This window comes from Narcine bancroftii, chromosome 1, assembly GCF_036971445.1.
Source record: "Narcine bancroftii isolate sNarBan1 chromosome 1, sNarBan1.hap1, whole genome shotgun sequence".
In the NCBI taxonomy this organism is placed as follows: domain Eukaryota; kingdom Metazoa; phylum Chordata; class Chondrichthyes; order Torpediniformes; family Narcinidae; genus Narcine; species Narcine bancroftii.
The window spans coordinates 92,005,689-92,011,688 of record NC_091469.1 but is presented as its reverse complement, the minus strand read 5'-3'; the positions used below and the strand labels follow the sequence as shown (position 1 = coordinate 92,011,688).

Sequence of the window (6,000 nt, the reverse complement as noted above, 5' to 3'; positions counted from 1 at the left end):
ACTGCAGTGATTTTTATCCTCAGAGGTAGACAAACTGACTGGAAGCCTCGATATTTAAATAATGCCTCCAAAAATATAATAATAATTTGTCTTCCATTCCATTTTTCAAATGTTTCTAATTAATGTTGTATATTAAAATTCAAAGGTCAGATTTATTGTCAGGTACCACATACAACCCTTAAATTCTTTTTTCCTACAGGCGAAGCAGAATTGGTCATGATTGAGTTTGTTCTAGATGAGTAGCAGCTTTTCCTGAACCTGATAGTGCAAGTCTTGTGGCACCTGTACCACCTCTTTCCTGATGACACCAGCAAGAACAGAGTGTGTGCTGGGTGATGTGGATCCTTGCTCACCAGTGACAACATTTCCTGTAGATCTTTTCGATGGTGGGGAGAATTTTGCCTGTGATGTCCTGGGATGTGTGCATTACATTTTGCAGGGCTTTGTGCCTAGGGGTACTGATGTCCCCGCACTAGACCATGACACAGCTGGTCAGCACACTTTCCAGAACACATCTGCATAAATTTACCAGGGTTTCCAATGTCATACCAAACCTCCATAAATTCCTGAAGAAGAAGACGTGCTATCTTCACTATGCCATTATTGTGTTGGATACAGGAAAGATCCTCCAAGATCGTGACTTTTGCTCTACTAAAAAATGCACAGAAAAGCATTAGGAGCAAATTTATATGGCATTTAAACATCAATTACATTGAACAGCAAGCAGTACACTTCCCCATGCTTCCCTAATCCTTACCATAAACTACCAAAAGATCTATTTGCACTATCTTCTTTTATTAACTTTAACTGTGAAAGTTTATTTATCTATCTTTTTAGATTTATTATCTCTTTCTGTCTTGGCATGGTCATACTATTGTCTTTGGAGTATCTTGCATAACTGTGTAGCTGCAAAGAGCAGAAGTGTTGGTACATCTGCACGTTGTACTTGTGCACATGACATTAAATTCATCTCTCATCAACACATCAGATTTAAAGGGAATATTTGAAGCTTGCTATTACATTTTGCTCTGAGTCTATCTGTCATAATGGTATTTTTTAATTCATATGGCATTTTTGACATAGACTATCATAGAGGGAACATACTCTATATAGAGTCAACATTGATAACACATAATTAAAATCAAATATATCTGGCTGTGAGCTTCCCAGATGATTTTGTGGAAAGGAGAACTAAAGGTAATTTGATTGAGAATTTTGGGTACCACCTAACCAAATGTGAAATTAAGAGCCTCAGTAAAACAATTGAGTGGGCAACAGGAGGAAACATGTCAATTCAATCTCTCCACTGTGGGCACATAGTGGCTGCAGGGCCTACCTTCTGCAAAATGCACTGCAGTTACACACACAGGCTCTCCTATCAGCTCCTCCACTATGACAAAGAATTTCAAGGATAGCAGGAAGATGGCAATCTATTAACTGCAGTTTCCCCTTCGATTTATGCACCATTCCATGGCCTAAATTTGGAATAGCTTGCAAAAAAAGTTGTGGTGGGAGCGTTCCACAAGAATACAGTGGTTCGGGAAGCAGCTCAAACTGCCTCACAAAGATTTGGACCAGAAATGCTGACCTTGTCAGCAGCGCCCACATCCTGAAAAAAATGATAATTTAACATTTTTTTTTTGCCAAATGACTCCAAAGTCACCATACTGAACTGTGGATAATTTGGTTTACAGAGAGAAGTGCAATCTTGGGACTTCTTTCCAGTTGCTTTCCCAATCCTTGGAATATTAGCTTCCTTGTTTATCATTTGATTTTTAGTCAAGCATGGGCATTTGTTCACAGTTTGGCGGGCAGCAACCTCCTTTGAAGAAGACCACAGAGCCCACCTCACTGACAAAAGACAAAGGAGGAAAAACCCAACACCCAACCCCAACCAACCAATTTTCCCCTGCAACCATTGCAACTGTGTCTGCCTGTCCCGCATCGGACTTGTCAGCCACAAAAAGAGCCTGCAGCTGACGTGGACATTTACCCCTCCATAAATCTTCATCCGCGAAGCCAAGCCAAAGAAAAAGAAGAAACTATAAATAATGTCATCAACTTTAAATAAAAGCTCATCTGCAGGAAAATTTCAACCTGAATGGTCCAAAAAGTATGGTAATTCAGAACAAGTGGCATTCAGTTGAAAGTATATTTTCAAAAATCACAAAAGCTGCAGATGCTGAAAATCTGAAATAACAACTGGTCAGGCATCAGCCATGGAAAGAGAAACAGCATTAATGTTTTGCATTGAAGACAATTCAAAACTCTTCTTACAAAAGGTTTTCAAATCTGAATCATTAGCTTTGTTTCTCTTTCCATTCTGCTTGACCTGGTCAGTGTTTCCAGCATTTTCAGTTTATAACCAAATTTTATTTGCTCAAATCACTTGATTTTTTTTTAAGTAGGAGACATTCAGAAGTTCAAGCTGACTTTCCAGTGTTGAGAAAGTTACTCTGTGGGAGGTGCCATTTATTAGATGAGTTTGTAAATTAAGTTCACCATCTGTCCTGTCTGGTACAATACCTGCATTGATGGAGTGTTCATGAACCTCCTGTCCACTAGAATGAGTCAGAGACTAGCTTGTTGTAGCTCATTTGGATTCAAGATAAATGCCTCCACATGGTCATGAGTTAGGTCTTTAGCTAATATGGTTGTTTTAAAAGAACCCAAGATTCTTTATTGCATTAAAAGGAACATCACATAGTACCAGGAGTGGAAGAAAAACCAGGAATGAGCAGAGTGAGAATTAGTCAATAGCAGCAGAGAATTGGAAAGTGTGAAGATTCCTGATGCTATAAATTAGACTGGAAACATCAACCATGAGCATATGATACTCAAACCAGGATTCATGCTGTACCTGCAAGCCATTGGATTCTATAGTAAAATGATGCATAGAAGATTGTACTGCTACTTTCCGTGGTGGGAACTCAAGCACTAGAGGTTTCCAACACATTTGTTTTGTCAAAGCAAGTATGAAAAGGTTATCAAAATGTTTGATTAACACTGTTCACCAAAGAAAATGAAACATTTAAGAGGTATGTGTTTAGCTCGCACACATTGCTGCAGGGAGAGAGCTTCGGTACTTTTTTAATGAGCTTGAAATTAAAAGCAAGAACATGCAATTTTAGATAACTACAAGATTCAATGATCTGTCATCAAATTGTGTTTGGCATTATTAATATGAAAGTGAGAGAGAGGTTGCTGTGAGATACAAATCTTGCCTTAGCTGGAGCTGTGAAGATATGCCATGCTAGTGAAATAGCTCTGTAGCTTGCAAAAAAGTTCGGTGAGAGTGCAAAAGCCAGTGAAAATGAAGACATAGCCATAGCCACAGTGTGTGTCCACACACGTAAACAAAAAATGTGACATAGGAAACATCGAAAAGGAGAGACATTCATTTGCAAATGATGTAGCAACTGACATCATTTGTGTAAGTGCAAAGGGCAGAATCACTATGCAAAGCAATAGTTTTCCAAAGGGAAACAAAACAGAAGTGAAAGTGTGCACACTGTACACACTATAAAAGAAACTGCCCTCAGTGATACACTTTTTTTGGCATGATAGTACACGTAGATTATAAACCAACAGACACTGAACCTGACAGACAAGCGTGAACAGAGATGAGCAGGATAAGTGGACTATGTAATCACATACAAATGGAACAGATATTCTTTTCAAGCTGGACACAGGGACAAAGATCAATTTAATCCATGAGCTTGACATCAGGGCAATGAAGATAAAGCCATACATCCATGCAAATTCTGTACAGCTCAAAGCCTACAATGGACAGAGCATCGACATGACAAGTACATAGAAACATAGAAGATAGGAGCAGGAGTAGGTCATTCGACCATTCGAGCCTGCTCTGCCATTCAACGAGATCATGGCTGATCTAAAGTTCAGTAGCCCATCCCCGCCTTCTCTCCGTAACCTTTAATACCCTTATACTGAAGAAATATATCTAATTCCCTCTTAAATATATTTAATGAACCTGCCTCCACTGCCCTCTGTGGCAATGAATTCCACAGATTCACCACCCTCTGGGTAAAGAAATTCCTCCTCATCTCGGTCCTAAATGGTTTGCCTATTATCCTCAAACCATGGCCCCGGGTTCTGGATTTTCCCATCATTGGAAACATCCCATCTGCATCCACTCTGTCCAGTCCTGCCAGAATTTTATATGTCTCTAAGAGATCCCCTCTCAATCTTCTAAACTCTTCTAAAATTTGTGCAATCTTTCCTGATAAGTCATTCCTGCCATTCCAGGTATCAGCCTGGTGTATCGCCTCTGCACTCCCTCCATTGCAAGAACATCCTTCCTTAGATAAGGTGACCAAAACTGCACACAATACTCCAGGTGTGGTCTCACCAAGGCCCTGTACAGCTGCAGTAAGGTATCCTTGTTCCTATACTCAAACCCTCTTAATATGAAGGCCAACATATCATTTGCCTTTTTAACCGCCTGCTGTACCTGCATGCTCGCCTTCAGAGACTGATGTACAAGTACCCGTGGGTCTCTCTGCACTTCCCCAACTCTTAATCTATTGCCATTCAAATAGTAATCTGCCCTCTGGTTTGTATTACCAAAGTGGATAACCTCACATTTATCCACATTGTAGTGCATTTGCCATGTATCTGCCCAGTCCCTCAATTTATCCAAATCACACTGGAGCTTCCTGACCCCCTCTTCCGTGCACACAACCCCTCCTAGCTTAGTGTCATCTGCAAATTTGGAGATATTACATCCAATCCCCTCATCCAGATCATTAATGTAAATTGTGAACAGCTGGGGTCCCAGTACAGATCCCTGTGGTACCCCACTGGTCACCGCCTGCCACTCAGAAAATGAGCCATTTATCCCAACTCTCTGTCTTCTACCTGCCAGCCAGTTCTCAATCCACATCAATACTTTGCCCCCAATCCCATGAGCCTTGATTTTGGAAGCCAGTCGTTTATGCGGGACCTTATCGAAGGCCTTTTGGAAGTCCAGGTACACCACATCCACTGGCTCTCCCCCATCTATTTTACCTATCACCATCTCAAAGAATTCCAATAGATTTGTCAAGCACGATTTACCTTTTGTAAATCCATGTTGACTCCGTCCGATCCCTTCTCTGCTAGTCATATGCTCCGCTATTACATCCTTAATAATGGATTCCATCATGTAAACTCGAGGTGAAAGTTAAAGATAATGAGCACCACCTCAAGTTCACAGTAGTCCCAAATGGACATGAATCACTGCTTGGTGATAAAGCATGTAAAAACTTAAACCTAGTCAAAGGGGTATATCACATTGCAGCAACAATGCGCGGAAGAGCATAGAGGAAATACAGGATCAATTGCCAGGCAGATTCAAGGTAAAGAGTAAAGGTGTCAGGTAATACTACCTTCAGAATGTTTGGAGTTCTACCATTTACCTATAAGATGTAGTTGAAAGGGGACTCATAACCAGTAGTTCATGCCCTGAGGTGGGTTCCAGTGCAACTAAAAGAAAAGCTCAAGCAAGAACTTGACCAAATGATGGCATTAGGTGTCATAGAGGAGGAGCCCAATGAATGGGTGAATTAAATGGTGTGTGTCAAAATGAAGAACAGTGACCTGCACATCTCCATGAACACAAAAGACCTGAATGCCTATTTAAAGAGAGAGCATTATCAGATTCCAACCAGGGATGAAATTAAAAGTGAGATGGCCGGTGCAAAATTTTTCACTAAATTGGATGCATCCCAGAGCTTCTGACAAATAAAACTGCATGAAATGACATAAAATACTGTACATTTAATACACCATTTGGCCAATACTCCTGTCTGAGGATGCCTTTTGGAATTTCCTCAGTTTTAGAAGTGTTCTACAGGACAATGGAGCACATCATAGAAGGCGTAAATGGGGTATGTTTGAACATACATGACAAGATCCTATGGGGATCCACAAAAGAGCAACACAACAAGAGGCTCATCAAAGTGTTGCAATGCATCCAGGAGTATGGATTAAAATTGA

General features: G+C 40.5%; 1 long non-coding RNA gene across 1 annotated transcript in view; it reads right to left on the bottom strand.

Moving 5' to 3' along the window:
* Nucleotides 1-533: 533 nt before the first annotated feature.
* Nucleotides 534-6,000, bottom strand: part of LOC138740389 (uncharacterized) — a 70,983-nt gene continuing 65,516 nt past the window's right edge. The window contains exon 4 of the long non-coding RNA XR_011342904.1: nucleotides 534-651. This is a non-coding gene — a long non-coding RNA (uncharacterized lncRNA). The remainder of the gene's footprint in view (nucleotides 652-6,000) is intronic.